Genomic DNA, 16,695 nt, shown 5'->3' on the forward strand with positions numbered 1-16,695 from the left:
TATATGGAAAAGAAACATTACAAGTATAAATCACAATAAGATGTAATAAGGTACAGATAAACAAAGTGTAATAAAATGTGATCTGTTTGAAAATGCAGGGACGTCACTGGAAAAGATGATGTCTGGATGGCAGCATATGTTGCTCCAAAATGTGTACATCTCTTCTGCAAAAATGGTGCCATCACAGATGTGCGAGTTACATGACAGACAGACACTCACACACACTGTCACACCCACACACACACTTTCACAGAGAGACATACACACACACACACACACACACACACACACACACACACACACACACACACACACACTTTCACACAGAGACAGGCACACACGTACAGACACACACACTAACTTTCACACAGAGACAGACACACACACACACACACACACACACACACACATACATACATACATATGGAAAAGAAACAATACTTTTATAAATCACAATAAGATGTAATAAAGTACAGAAAAACTAAATGTAAGAAAATGTGATCTTTAATACACACAAATATGTATGGCTGGTCGGATGCGTCTTGGACTCGGGTTCCTCTTCATTACGTATAACGCTTTTGCCTTTTGCTAAAGCTTTCCGTGGAGGGGATCGTGGGTGAGTTTGTACCATTCTTGGGGGGCTCTGCCTTGTTGGGGCGGAGCTGTGATCCAGGTGAACAGCAGATCGGGCATAGGTGGGCATGTGGGCAGAGGAGTAGGAAGGCCGGTCAAGCAAATAAGCTTGCTAAGGTACGCAGCAGCAGCAAGCAGCCCCCCCATCCAGCCAGCCAGCCAGTCTGGCTGGCAGTGACTGAGTGGTTGACAGACGGCAAGCAACGGAATGTACGTGCTCTGTGATGTCATAGCAGTCAGCTGAGAGAGGCTCGTGATGTCATCGCTGAGCTGGCTGGCTCTGTGTGTGTGTGTGTCTGTGTCTGTCTGTTTTTCTGTTTGTCAGTCTGTCTGTCTGTCTGTCTCTCTCTCTCTCTCTCTCTCTCTCTCTCCCTCTCAATTCAATTCATTTGTATTGTCAAAGCAATTGGACATACATACATACATACATATATGTAGCGTAAGGTACACTTATACATTTCAATTAAAGAAGTGAATTCATAGTATCACCTTAGCACGAATCCTGGAGTCTTGTAGAACTCAATTTCTGTAATAATTGGACGCAGACACCAATTCCAAAGATATAAATTGTCAAATTTATTTAAAAACTAAGACTAAATGTAGCACTACACTAATTATACAAAAGGGAAAAACTAATTAAAATTCAACTCTAGATCAACAAATCAAAGACAAATCACTTCCGTGACCAAATCAAAGACCATGGGATCACATAGGATAACACACAAATCGTTAAACAAAAAAGGTTATAAACGCATTGACTACAATACCGGTTAGTAATTCTAGGAATCACTAAGAAACAGTTGAAAGTGCTAAATTGCAGTTTCAGAAAATGAAAAAAAACAGTAACTGATGGGATATGTAGTACTTTATACTCGAGTGGTCTATGCGATTACACCCTGTTGGTGTTATTAAGAACGCCAAGTACCAGAATGCAGAGCGGGACTGTTTTTTGTGCCGTGACTTGTCGGGGGAAAAACGCGCAGAAAAAACGGACGAGAAGGTGAAGGTAGTATGGCGGTGATGCACGCGTTGGTGAAGTGGGAAAGCGGGGTCGACAAAGACTCTTACAGCGTGATTCCCACTGCTTGCTTTCGCAATTTTGATTTATTCAGCATTGCTGATGATGACGAAGAGACGACTCGAAACTTCAGAGCAGAGTGGAGAGACACGAACAAACCTCCAAAAGGTGGATGGCCTGTCCATGAAGCGCAGATCATTATGACTGGTAACAATGTTTATTTAAAAAAAAAACATTAAAGTCTTTACATGCTATTTGATATATACAATCACAGTATATTTGAAATGAATGTTTAAGTTATTAATGTGTTGTACTTCTAACATACTCTTATAACATGGTAGGTGGTGGTGAGGGCGCTAAAACTCGTCATACTTGACTGGCATTTGTAAGAACGATTTATTGTGTGTTGTGCTATACAATAAAATCCCCCAAATCACAAAATAAATTAAACCAGATATAATTTAACTTCAGTTTTGATTCAGTGTTGGCTGTTCATCTTAATTTGTATGGTCAAAGCACAGTATTTTTATGACAAATAAATATAATCCCCAAATATCTGTGGACATAATGCAGGGTTTTATTTATTTTATTTTTATTTTAGGAAAAGAAGGCGAACTAAGAAGAAAACTTAATGACCTAACAAAAATGCCCTGTCCTAAAATGAAGAGAGTACCTAAACCAAACAAAAAACTTCAAATTTCAGATGATAGTGACCTTGATGAACCACAGTTACCGGTGAGATAATTACTGCAAATATTAAATAAATGTATTGCAGGATTGTTTTTTTTTAATCATATTCATATATATATATATTTTCATTTTAAACTCTTTTCCTCTCTGAATACAGCACAAAATAAGAAAGAAAACCGATGGAGCTTCAAGAATTAGATCCCGTCATATTCTACAGACATTTAAAGAGTCCAGTGAAGTTGAGCTACAGCAAAAAGTTAAGCAGCTCGAAAAGGAAAACACAAGACTTAAAAATGAAAACCAATGTCTTCGAAACCGTATGGTTGATGGTAAGTTTTTTTATTTATAGCAAATAATTCCTTACCTTGATAAATGTTATTCTTCAGTAATTTAGATTCCAGAGTAATGTATTATAGTTGATCATACTGAAGTAATCTAGAACCACAATACAGACTCTTAATGTGCACTGTCTAATAGTTTAATAATACTGATTATTAAATAAAGTTTTTCAACATAACTTCATAATCCTACATTAATGACTATATGCATTACATTAGACCTGGTAATTCTTGTATTTTATCTTTTTTATTTTTTTTGTAGCTAATGTTAATGACCCACAAAAAGGTCAGTTTGCCAATAACATAGAGCAAGTCTCTCAAGTATAATTGCAGGCATTGATGGTTTTGTTTTCACTTTGTATTAAATATATTACTAGAAATGATTATCATTTAATACTAAGGTTTTTTTCTCCAGAGATTCCAGACCTTTTGGACAATCTGAAAAAAATTGTAACAAAAGCCACATTTATCAGCAATGAAGACAAAAGTGTGTCACCATCAAGTGGTTCTGACAGCCCCACAGCAAATTGTTCTGAATCTGACAAAGAATCACCAAAACAGGTATAACACTCTTGGTCTACAATATTACAAAGACAAGGTAAAAATATATATATTGAAAACAAATATTGGTTGTAAACAATCTAATGATGCTACATTATCAGTTATATTCATAGTTATAGTTGATAATAAGAATGTAATTGAATTATGGGTGTCACAGATTCACTGACTTTATTATGTGTGTAAATTAATAAACTTAGAATTGAGACATACTGTGGTCTTTAATAACACATTTCTGTAACAAAATCACAGCCTTACTGATAATGTATTCCACTTAACATAATATAAGAATAGTTTGGGGATAAACTTGTTTTTTATTTACCATTGTCTTTTAGGTGGAAATATTCCCAGGCACTGGAGTTTACATTGACAAACTGTCCTGGATCCTTGCAGAGAGGTGCAGCACGAATACGTCATATGCAAGAACCCTGACGGTTGCTGTCTTTGACTTTCCAACATTACTAAAGAGCAATCTTCGTGGTGGTGGCAGCAAGAGAGATCCAACTTCGGAGACATTAAGATCCTCATTGATGTTATTGAGGATCATATACAGCTGCCTTCGGAAGGACACGACGTGTTTCAGTTGCGGGGCTTTGCAGCCCAGCGGGACCCTCTTAATGCCGGACATCAGCTGCCCGAGCCGGTGCGGATGAACGGAGGGACGTTAGACAGCGTTACCTTCCGGGCAGGAGCAGCGAGCGGCAACACCGGGGTGAAAGTGTCGTCTAACACTGTGCCATTAGCCACTAGCTGATTGAGCAGATCAGTGGTTTTTAAGAAGATAACAATGGCAGCAGACTTGATATTTTCACACCCTGCTACCTCCCCAACCGCTAACACACACTGCTCTAGGGGGCAGAACTGCACCGGAGCGATCTTGACTCCATGGCGTCGGGTCAGTTTTTCAAAAGACGCATTCAGGGGGTCCGACCCCCCGACCCGGGAAGAACTACCGGTACTCCCCCCTCCCCTCCCCTGTTCCCCCACAATAAGAAAAGCACTGAAAACAGAAGACAAAATAAACAAACTGAAAAAAGTAAAGCAACAAAAAAACGCAGCCAAAGGACAGAGCTCTCAGCAGCACTCCCGCTCACTGCAGACCCCTCCCACACACTCCCAGCTGAGAGAGAGAGAGAGAGAGAGAGAGAGAGAGAGAGAGAGAGAGTTAGTGTCTGTCTGTCTCTCTCTCTCTGTAGATGCATCATAGGGAACATATGTAACAATCTCTCTTTTTGTTTACCAAAAATGAGAATGAACGTATTTCAAGTGGGTGTTGCCTTGGTTGGAAACGTTTTAAGATTATTTACGAAGTGTAAAGTGGATTTGTCTCAGTTCTCCGTAGTTTTCAATGTATGTGCCATTCAGTAGCGTTCATGTTACAGATGTGCCCTATGCAGTGGTAGGGTCAATAAAATGTCAGTAAAACTTTATTTTAGCAATTATGGAGGGGAAGAACTGCAAATAGAGGGTCCCCACTAATTATCTAACTTACCAACAACGTTTCAAATTAGGTCTTGCGAAGCTGCCAAATAATGCTGTATAATCGTATGTGTCTTCATACACCGGCTGCTATAGTCTGATAGCTTTGATTATATATATATACACTCACCTAAAGGATTATTAGGAACACCATACTAATACTGTGTTTGACCCCCTTTCGCCTTCAGAACTGCCTTAATTCTACGTGGCATTGATTCAACAAGGTGCTGAAAGCATTCTTTAGAAATGTTGGCCCATATTGATAGGATAGTATCTTGCAGTTGATGGAGATTTGTGGGATGCACATCCAGGGCACGAAGCTCCCGTTCCACCACATCCCAAAGATGCTCTATTGGGTTGAGATCTGGTGACTATGGGGGCCAGTTTAGTACAGTGAACTCATTGTCATGTTCAAGAAACCAATTTGAAATGATTCGACCTTTGTGACATGGTACATTATCCTGCTGGAAGTAGCCATCAGAGGATGGGTACATGGTGGTCATAAAGGGATGGACATGGTCAGAAACAATGCTCAGGTAGGCCGTGGCATTTAAACGATGCCCAATTGGCACTAAGGGGCCTAAAGTGTGCCAAGAAAACATCCCCCACACCATTACACCACCACCACCAGCCTGCACAGTGGTAACAAGGCATGATGGATCCATGTTCTCATTCTGTTTACGCCAAATTCTGACTCTACCATCTGAATGTCTCAACAGAAATCGAGACTCATCAGACCAGGCAACATTTTTCCAGTCTTCAACTGTCCAATTTTGGTAAGCTTGTGCAAATTGTAGCCTCTTTTTCCTATTTGTAGTGGAGATGAGTGGTACCCGGTGGGGTCTTCTGCTGTTGTAGCCCATCCGCCTCAAGGTTGTACGTGTTGTGGCTTCACAAATGCTTTGCTGCATACCTCGGTTGTAACGAGTGGTTATTTCAGTCAAAGTTGCTCTTCTATCAGCTTGAATCAGTCGGCCCATTCTCCTCTGACCTCTAGCATCAACAAGGCATTTTCGCCCACAGGACTGCCGCATACTGGATGTTTTTCCCTTTTCACACCATTCTTTGTAAACCCTAGAAATGGTTGTGCGTGAAAATCCCAGTAACTGAGCAGATTGTGAAATACTCAGACCGGCCCGTCTGGCACCAACAACCATGCCACGCTCAAAATTGCTTAAATTACCTTTCTTTCCCATTCAGACATTCAGTTTGGATATCAAGAGATTGTCTTGACCAGGACCACACCCCTAAATGCATTGAAGCAACTGCCATGTGATTGGTTGGTTAGATAATTGCATTAATGAGAAATTGAACAGGTGTTCCTAATAATCCTTTAGGTGAGTGTATATATTTTGTCTCGTGAACCACAAATGCTATTTGCTTGATTTTTACAGAGTATGTTATAAATACCATTGTTATGAAGCCTGACAAATTGTATGCTGTAATTATGAATATTTTCAAATCATTTGTTTGTTTTTCCTAACATGTTACAAATGTTCCCTATGTGAAAGATGCATTATATCTTAATAACGTCTAAACAATTAAAGATATACAGATTATTATTTTCGGTAAAGTTATAACACATTGCTATTAACTATGTGTGTCAGTAAAAGTTTAAAAAATCCTAATAATTTTTTATTGATCCTGCAAAATAGGTGTTTAGGGAACATTTGTAACATTAGGGTTACGATTTGCCATAGACGCGGAATGAGTTTGATTGTGATGTTAAATGGGGTTTAAAGACGCAGTCGCCTCGGTGCTGATTACTATTGCTGTGTTTCTCCACTTCTACTCCATGCTTGGGAACGCCCACATCCAGTGACGTCAAAACCGGTGGAAAAGCGGGCCGGTTCAAAAAAGATCAGCTGGATCCCAGGCCGAGCAGCAGCTCCGGCTCCAGCACCGGCACCATGTCGCTGGAAAAGCGCTAAGTGAGCTCACAGTGAGCTCAGTGTAATGTCTGCTCTGGTGAGCTCACAGTGTGACCTAGTCGTGAGTTCACGTCTTCACTGGGTAGTCCATGACAACTTAATTGACTCAATTCTTGGGCTTAATTGGTCAAAATGACCATTGGTTGAAGGTACTCAGGGACTGATGTGTAGAGAGACTTATTAAACCTGCAGGATTGTGGTTTTCCCAGAACAGAATTAACCAGTGTAGCGTTATGTTGGGTGTATTCTGATAAGAGCATTTTAGCTCTGAGCTGAAGCACTGATCTAAAGAAGACCTCTCCCCCCCAAATTTATCAGATTTCCTTAACTCATCAGCATGTGAACTGGTTTACATCAAAGTGACAGTCTTGGGAGGATGGCACCAAGAATGGGCCAAATAGCTTGGAATCCCTGCTGTGAGATGTCTGGGGAAGGGGGCCTGTAGGAAATAAAAACTCTTTGAAATGGACGAGAGCCGAAATCCCGACACAGAGCTACGAACCCGTGCCAACCGGCATTTCCAAAAGATGGCATGGATTGACATCAGTCATAAATCAAGCCCCCCTCCAATAGGACACTGGGGGCTGAAACCGAAATCCAATCTCAAGAACTCAGGAACCAATCACCTATTGATCTGACAGACTATAAAGGACAAACACGGCCTTTCTTTCTCTCTCTCTCTCACCTGAACCAGTAACTCGCTGCCACAGCTCAACCTGTAGCTCTGTTGCCCGAACCGGAACCAGAAACCAACCAAGTCTTTGCCGGCAACAGAAGAGTTAAACTGGGAGAAGGAGATTGAGCCGTACAAAGAATTCTTTTAAAGGACTTTATTAAATAAAGAACTTTACAGACCCACCTGATCAGTGGAGTTTTACAGCTGGACAAATGACTAAGTCGACTGAATACGAAAGTGTCAGTCATTTAAATAGCTATTTGAGTCTTAAGAAACTTGACCCTTGGAACAAACAGGGCCCTGCTTTCCTCAAAGACTTTGTCTTCAAGTAACTACGGTGGAAACCTGCTTACAAAGAAGATTTTGTGCACAACCTTGGAGCCTTCAAACCAGTGGAAAATCTGTTTGGAAACGACTCTACTTTCGCGAAACCCCAACTTCCAGGTGCATCGACTGAGTGGAAGTTCTTGGACAAAGCCGAACCGGACTGCCTTTGTTCCAAACCACACGGACCTCGTGCCGTGTGCTGTTATCTGAGCCCGAAGGCAGAGAGGCCTCTCTGCGACGAAGTTCAGATAAGTTTAACAGTTTGGAGTTCATGATTCATGACATTTGAGAAATCAATTAGAAATGTTAATCTGTGATTCATAACTCTAGAATGTGTAATATCATTTAGTTTTCTTAAATATAAATGTGTGTTGCATTAAACTGTTTTGTTGATAATTTTAGAAATAAAATCTGTCAACGCCGAGAAATATCTTCTCATTCCTGTTTAACTGTTTAGTCTGAAATTGACACAAGTTAATAGACACCAGATTATAGGTGGCCCTGCCTATCCTTAATCATTGAATAATAATCAGTTAAGGGAAATTGTGGTAACAAGTAATGATAGGATCTTTCTCTCCACCTAAACGTTAATGAGACTGATATATATATAACGAGAAGTTACCTGACATAAATACTAACCTGCGTAGTTATTTAATGTCTGACTAATAATACTAACAAGAGACTCACCTTCATCTTACTAACTGGTATTGTAGTCAATGTGTTTATAACCTCTTTTGTTTAACGATTTGTGTTACCATATGCGATCCCATGGTCTTTGATTTGGTCACGGAAGGATAATGAGATCCATTGACACCAATAACCGAGGAGCATGGTTTCTTAGGGTTACCATAGACTTGACTGTGTCTTCTTGTTTGTGAAGGAACAGGACTGTGTTTTCCTGTCTGGGTTCCCGCAGGCTTAAGTGTGTTTGTAAACTGCAGCGTAGGTTTGACCTACTATTAGAAAAAAAAAAAAAGGAGCGCTAATTAATTGTTCAATATCTGATACGCCGGTGATAATATAAAATAACGTGTTTATAGTTTATAGAAGTTTATAGTGTTTATGGTAAATGAAGAAAAGTCATTAAGTTATATACAAGTTCTATAAATGCAAACATTGAAAAGCATGTTTGTTGTTATTCCTATATAGGATTTAGTATTATTTGTGTTTTCTTGTTTTTTGCTATGTTTTCTCCCCTGTCGTTTATTGTTATTTTGCGGGCTTGCACGCCTTGGTTGTTGTGTACAAAACGATACATAGAAAATGGGAAAACGTGTTACTGTGTGGGAACAGCTCTAGTAAGACGGGCGACCCGCCACTTAAAGGTACACATGTAAGGTACATGTATGATAACTATGGAGTGAAGCGGTGCGTTTGACTGGACAATAGGTGACAGAAAATTAAGGTTTCCAGAAGATGGGACTTTTGATTCAGATAGACTTGAGCACCTAAAAACGGTTTTGCAAAATAGGAATACAAAGCATTAAGAAATGAGAAACCAAAGCTAGCTATCTTAAAACATTTGTTAGAGAAAAGAAAGAAAAGACAACAGGCATAATTCAATCTGAATGCCCCGAAGACAAATTAAAAATATATATATATGTTTTTCAGTATAAATGACAGTCCTCAAGATACTGAAGGAAAATTACTAGATAAGGGTAGTTTGAGACACTGCAGGTCAATATAACATGCCAACCAAAACCATGGTATCTGAATTTACTATGGATATAAATTAATATGTGTCTCTTTGTATGTTTGTACGTTTTCAGTTTGCGCAAGGTAAATGTCCATATTTTGACTTTTTCATGTACTGTATAGTCCAGAATATGACTAAGAGAGTCATAAGTCACAAATAGTTACAGAATGATAGCTAAAAAACGCCAGTTAAATATGTTGTAATAACAGACCTACAAGAAAGTCAGCATTTAACTGTACACAGAATGCTATTGCAAACAGAAATAATAATACAAAATTAAGTTATTTAAATAGGTCTTACGAATACAGAAGTTAAAAGTAACATGTTAGAAATGGAATTAGAGCCAAATTTAGAAATAGGAATCCGAGGCAACCACAAACATTCGGTGAAGGTTTCTTACATATTGATAAATAGATAACCAGATACTCCAGGAAATTAACGATGTGCTCATTTGGAAGCTATGAGTTCCACAATGAAGAGTTTTTAAATCCCTAGAAATAGATCCCTAAATACAATGTGTAGGTAAGAAATTAACTATTGATCAGTTCAATCTGGATTCGGGAACAGCTCTTCTGAACCTGTACTGGTGTAGATTGGACTTCAATAGGAGGAAGTGACACAATAAAGACATGAGCCGCGCAGGAGGACAGTCTTAGTGCCCACGCAGGTTCTTAGTTGGGGAAATCATTGACTGGACACATTTTTTGAAAATGTGCTTTCCTGAAGTACCTGGACATCATTATTGAGATCAATGAAAAGGCTTATTTTCCAAAGATTAAATACATTCATTAACTACAATAATGTAGTGAAATGTATATAAATAGTAATAATACAAATCGATCAAATATAACTTGCATTTTCTTGTAAGAAATTAGGAATAGGAGAAAGAACAGCTGTTGGGATGCAGTGCGATGTTATCCAAAATTGAAAGCGGTTGAGAAAGGAGAGTTTGTTCTGTGTGAGACAAATGTACTGCCACGAGAGACTCTGATGGTGATTGACTGGAATATGAGGGAAAATAATGAAGTTACTACAGGTATAACTAAAGGTGTAACATAACTAATTTAATGAAACATAGTCATGGCAAGTTATAAAACTGTTTGGAAATAGTCCTTTCACAAACAGAAATACCCTATCAATTAGGAAGAGGGGGGCAGGGGGCAAGGGCCGTATGTGCTCCTCTGCTCCCCCTGTTCGCCTGAGCAGACAAGCAGCCTGAGATGAGAGAGAGAGAGAGAGAGAGAAGTCAGAGACAAGGCAGAGACTGTAAGTATGTGTAAGGGTTCATAACTTATTACAAACAGAGCAAGAGTGTAATGAATGGTAATTTACACTGCTTGTATTAATAATGATAATAATATTGATGTTGATACAGACGAATACATCACATACTAGATGACAACCGCATAAAACTAATAATAATGAAAATAGGAATAATAGGAGTATGGAAATAATTTCAAATTATGGTTTATTGGTAAAAAATGAATTGAGAAACAAAGATTAATAACTGCCATCATTTACCCAACTACTATTAACTATGGTGTTGAAGGAGCTGCTGTAATCGTTATTGTAATGTTCTCAGGTATTTAAGTTAGATAAAAGGACAAAGATAAGCACATTGTTTTGAAACTTTGACAACTCCACACAAAAAGAGTATCTACACTAGGAAGTAAAGCTGATTCAATAAACACAGGAGATATGATGCTGCTGACGACAGCTGAGTGCTGTACTGAAATAATTTGATAAATGAGATAAATTGGAATCAAGATTATTATTATTTTGAATTGTCCCTTTACTAGAAACCTTATAGATTGTGCGAATGTCAACTAATGTGATAGAGATGCCTTTTATAAGGACGATCTCTGATGTTGTGTGAACCACACATTGTGTCTTCAGACTGATTTATTCCACATGGCAGATATGCATATTATGAATCGTGTCCTGAAGGAACCGATGTCTGACCCATATGGAGAAGATGCTGGTGTTCTTGTTGAGACACAGTAGGCCGAGGGCGCGGCTTTAAAGACAGCCTCACAGCAACTTGAACAGACCAATGCTGAGGTCCACTACGCTGAAGTGATGCTTGACTCAGTGGAGAAATAAGTTAAAATACTATAATTAAAGGTTTTCCAGATTATAGGAATCTACAATATATTGTGAAACTGCTCAGATGACGTCCGCAGTAGCACATATTCTTCTATTGATAGTTTAATTTATAATGTACTATTAGTGGAGATGTCACATTATTCAAATGAATAGAATGACAGCCATGAAGTCAGAATCAGTCCATTGCCCTTCACTTAAGATTTGTACAATGTATAATGTTTATAAATCAAAACGCAACAAATATATGTACAATACAGTTTACAAACTGAATTTGTAAAAAATAATGTTTTGCTGACTTTTGTATTCTCTTTGAAGCAACAAAATGTATGTGTTATGTATGTCGTAACTAGGGTTTGACTTTTATGACCTGGGGCTGGATGAAATTTAATTTGAGATGCACTGTAAAAGCTCCAGGAAATTGCAACTGGCCACTGCACCTTCCATAAGAGAGCTCAAACATTTGCTAATGCATTGGTTGCCTCACAGGCACTCTTTCCCTGGTTTGCCCATGTGGCGCATGGTGTTGGCCACACGGGCAAAGGGGGGATGTGTGCATCAGTCTTTTAAATTGGTTTGCCCCAGGTTTTATAGTAACAGCTTAGCAATATTGTAGAACTTGCCACATTTGTCAAGCTCATAATCCTGCAATATGCAAATAGATTGTGTTCAAAAGCTTAAATGTTGTGGATATGAATATATACTTGTAATAATATATAGGTGTTCTAAATGGGTTGAAGCCTATCCCGTAGGAAGGCTGAAGTAGTAAAAGTAGCAAAAATACAGTTAAGGGATGTTATATGTAGATTTCGCATTCCAGGGAAATTTCCAGTGATAGGAACACTCACTTCACTGGGACAATAGTGCAGGAACTATGCAAAGCCCTGCGAGGTAAACAACATTTTCACTGCCCCATCAGGCTCAGTCAGCTGGAGCAGTAGAGAAACAAAATGGGATATTAAAGAATAAGCTGTCTAATATATGCAAACAAACAGGACTCAAACGTCCAGATCCCCTTCCTATAGTCCTAATGACAATGAAATCGTCAGCAAATTGAGAAAAACAGGTCTTTCTCCGTGTGAGATTATTATGGGATGACTTATGAGACTCTCCATCACTCCTCCATTGTCTGTAAGGGAAATGGACATCCACTTGATGGATGATGCTATGTTGTCTTTTTGTATGGGACTAACACGTGCTTTCGAAGCTGTCCATTCACAGATGAAAGCCGCCCAGACTGAACCATCCCAGCAGGTTTACCACCCCTTCCAGCAAGGTGACTGTGTATATCAAAGCACACAAGAGAAAGTCCTCCCAACAGCCCAGGTGGACAGGGCCCTACCAGGTGCTCCTGACCACCCACACAGCTGTGAAGTGCCTAGGAACGACGACATGGATCCACTCCTCACACTGCAAACTTGCCAATCGAGGCGATCAGCACAACCCTGGTGGAGAACAGAGGGATAAAGGAATTGTTCTTCCACATCAGATTTGACATTACTGTATGTATGCAGGCCCTTGTAATTGCTTTTCCAATACTGCCAACTGGTTATTGATGATTGATTTCACATTGTGGTACGAATATCGAGTGAAATGCGTGCTATCCACCTCAACAACACAGCGATAACATGGAGCCGGCAGGTGATCCAGGTCACAATAGAGGTCAAGCAGTGGGAGGAGGAAGACGTGGTGGTCAAAGGTGTAGCGTAAGGTACACTTATAAAATTCAATTAAAGAAGTGAATTTATAATATCACCTTATCACGAATCCTGGAATCTTGTAGAACTCAATTTCTTGAATAATTGGACGCAGACACCAATTCCAAAGATATAAATTGTCAAATTTATTCAAAAACAAAGACTAAATGTAGCACTACACTAATTATACAAAAGGGAAAAACTAATTAAAATTCAACTCTAGATCAACAAATCAAAGACAAATCACTTCCGTGACCAAATCAAAGACCATGGGATCGCATATGGTAACACAAATCGTTAAACAAAAGAGGTTATAAACACATTGACTACAATACCAGTTAGTAAGATGAAGGTGAGTCTCTTGTTAGTATTATTAGTCAGACATTAAATAACTACGCAGGTTAGTATTTATGTCAGGTAACTTCTCGTTATATATATATCAGTCTCATTAACGTTTAGGTGGAGAGAAAGATCCTATCATTACTTGTTACCACAATTTCCCTTAACTGATTATTATTCAATGATTAAGGATAGGCAGGGCCACCTATAATCTGGTGTCTATTAACTTGTGTCAATTTCAGACTAAACAGTTAAACAGGAATGAGAAGATATTTCTCGGCGTTGACAGATTTTATTTCTAAAATTATCAACAAAACAGTTTAATGCAACACACATTTATATTTAAGAAAACTAAATGATATTACACATTCTAGAGTTATGAATCACAGATTAACATTTCTAATTGATTTCTCAAATGTCATGAATCATGAACTCCAAACTGTTAAACTTATCTGAACTTCGTCGCAGAGAGGCCTCTCTGGCTTCGGGCTCAGATAACAGCACACGGCACGAGGTCCGTGTGGTTTGGAACAAAGGCAGTCCGGTTCGGCTTTGTCCAAGAACTTCCACTCAGTCGATGCACCTGGAAGTTGGGGTTTCGCGAAAGTAGAGTCGTTTCCAAACAGATTTTCCACTGGTTTGAAGGCTCCAAGGTTGTGCACAAAATCTTCTTTGTAAGCAGGTTTCCACCGTAGTTACTTGAAGACAAAGTCTTTGAGGAAAGCAGGGCCCTGTTTGTTCCAAGGGTCAAGTTTCTTAAGACTCAAATAGCTATTTAAATGACTGACACTTTCGTATTCAGTCGACTTAGTCATTTGTCCAGCTGTAAAACTCCACTGATCAGGTGGGTCTGTAAAGTTCTTTATTTAATAAAGTCCTTTAAAAGAATTCTTTGTACGGCTCAATCTCCTTCTCCCAGTTTAACTCTTCTGTTGCCGGCAAAGACTTGGTTGGTTTCTGGTTCCGGTTCGGGCAACAGAGCTACAGGTTGAGCTGTGGCAGCGAGTTACTGGTTCAGGTGAGAGAGAGAGAGAAAGAAAGGCCGTGTTTGTCCTTTATAGTCTGTCAGATCAATAGGTGATTGGTTCCTGAGTTCTTGAGATTGGATTTCGGTTTCAGCCCCCAGTGTCCTATTGGAGGGGGGCTTGATTTATGACTGATGTCAATCCATGCCATCTTTTGGAAATGCCGGTTGGCCTGGGTTCGAAGCTCTATGTCGGGATTTCGGCTCTCATCCACTTCAAAGAGTTTTTATCACCCACAGGCCCCTTTCTCCAGACATCTCATAGCAGAATAACAAACTATTTGGCCTCTTCTCGGTGCCATCCTCCCCAAAACTGTCACTTTGATGCAAACCAGTTCCAAGCTGATGAGCTAAGGAAATCTGATAACTTTGGGGGGGAGAGGTCTTCTTTAGATCCGTGCTTCAGCTCAGAGCCCAAATACTCTTATCCAAATACACCCAACATAACGTTACACACCACATCCCAAAGATGCTCTATTGGGTTGAGATCTGGTGACTGTGGGGGCCAGTTTAGTACAGTGAACTCATTGTCATGTTCAAGAAACCAATTTGAAATGATTCGACCTTTGTGACATGGTGCATTATCCTGCTGGAAGTAGCCATCAGAGGATGGGTACATGGTGGTCATAAAGGGATGGACATGGTCAGAAACAACGGGCCGTGGCATTTAAACGATGCCCAATTGGCACTAAGGGGCCTAAAGTGTGCCAAGAAAACATCCCCCACACCATTACACCACCACCACCAGCCTGCACAGTGGTAACAAGGCATGATGGATCCATGTTCTCATTCTGTTTACGCCAAATTCTGACTCTGAAATCGAGACTCATCAGACCAGGCAACATTTTTCCAGTCTTCAACTGTCCAATTTTGGTGAGCTTGTGCAAATTGTAGCCTCTTTTTCCTATTTGTAGTGGAGATGAGTGGTACCCAGTGGGGTCTTCTGCTGTTGTAGCCCATCCGCCTCAAGGTTGTACGTGTTGTGGCATCACAAATGCTTTGCTGCATACCTCGGTTGTAGCGAGTGGTTATTTCAGTCAAAGTTGCTCTTCTATCAGCTTGAATCGAGTCGGCCCATTCTCCTCTGAGCTCTAGCATCAACAAGGCATTTTCGCCCACAGGACTGCCGCATACTGGATGTTTTTCCCTTTTCACACCATTCTTTGTAAACCCTAGAAATGGTTGTGCGTGAAAATCCCAGTAACTGAGCAGATTGTGAAATACTCAGACCGGCCCGTCTGGCACCAACAACCATGCCACGCTCAAAATTGCTTAAATCACCTTTCATTCCCATTCAGACATTCAGTTTGGAGTTCAGGAGATTGTCTTGACCAGGACCACAACCCTAAATGCATTGAAGCAACTGCCCTGTGATTGGTTGGTTAGATAATTGCATTAATGAGAAATTGAACAGGTGTTCCTAATAATCCTTTAGGTGAGTGTATATGTATGTATGTATGTATGCATGTCCAATTGCTTTGACAATTCAAATGCACTGAATTGAGAGAGAGAGAGAGAGAGAGAGAGAGAGAGAGAGAGAGAGAGAGAGAGTTGTAGTCCAGACCACTGCAAAATTCCTGCTGAAGTGATCTGGATCACCACACAATGGCCCAAGGACCACTGCAAACTTGGATTTCAATGTATTTGTGTAATCTGTGTTGCAATAGCACCTACCATGTTCCTTTGTGGTGATCTGGTTAATTCTGATCTGGGAAAACCACAATCCTGCAGGTTTAATAAGTCTCTCTACACATCAGTCCCTGAGTACCTTCAACCAATGGTCATTTTGACCAATTAAGCCCAAGATTTGAGTCAATTAAGTTGTCAAGGACTACCCAGTGAAGACGTGAACTCACGACTAGGTCACACTGTGAGCTCACCAGAGCAGACATTACACTGAGCTCACTGTGAGCTCACTTAGCGCTTTTCCAGCGACATGGTGCCGGTGCTGGAGCCGGAGCTGCTGCTCGGCCTGGGATCCAGCTGATCTTTTTTGAACCGGCCCGCTTTTCCACCGGTTTTGACGTCACTGGATGTGGGCGTTCCCAAGCATGGAGTAGAAGTGGAGAAACACAGCAATAGTAATCAGCACCGAGGCGACTGCGTCTTTAAACCCCATTTAACATCGCAATCAAACTCATTCCGCGTCCATGGCAAATCGTAACCCTAATGTTACAAATGTTCCC

The 16,695-nt window shown here is 40.1% G+C and overlaps 1 non-coding gene across 1 annotated transcript; it reads left to right on the forward strand.

Moving 5' to 3' along the window:
• Window positions 1-544: 544 nt before the first annotated feature.
• On the forward strand, window positions 545-659 carry LOC136742587 (U5 spliceosomal RNA). The gene has a single exon (XR_010814959.1). It is a non-coding gene; the product is annotated as a U5 spliceosomal RNA (small nuclear RNA).
• The last annotated feature ends 16,036 nt before the right edge of the window (window positions 660-16,695 follow it).

The sequence above is a fragment of the Amia ocellicauda genome, unplaced genomic scaffold, assembly GCF_036373705.1.
Source record: "Amia ocellicauda isolate fAmiCal2 unplaced genomic scaffold, fAmiCal2.hap1 HAP1_SCAFFOLD_74, whole genome shotgun sequence".
Classification (NCBI taxonomy): domain Eukaryota; kingdom Metazoa; phylum Chordata; class Actinopteri; order Amiiformes; family Amiidae; genus Amia; species Amia ocellicauda.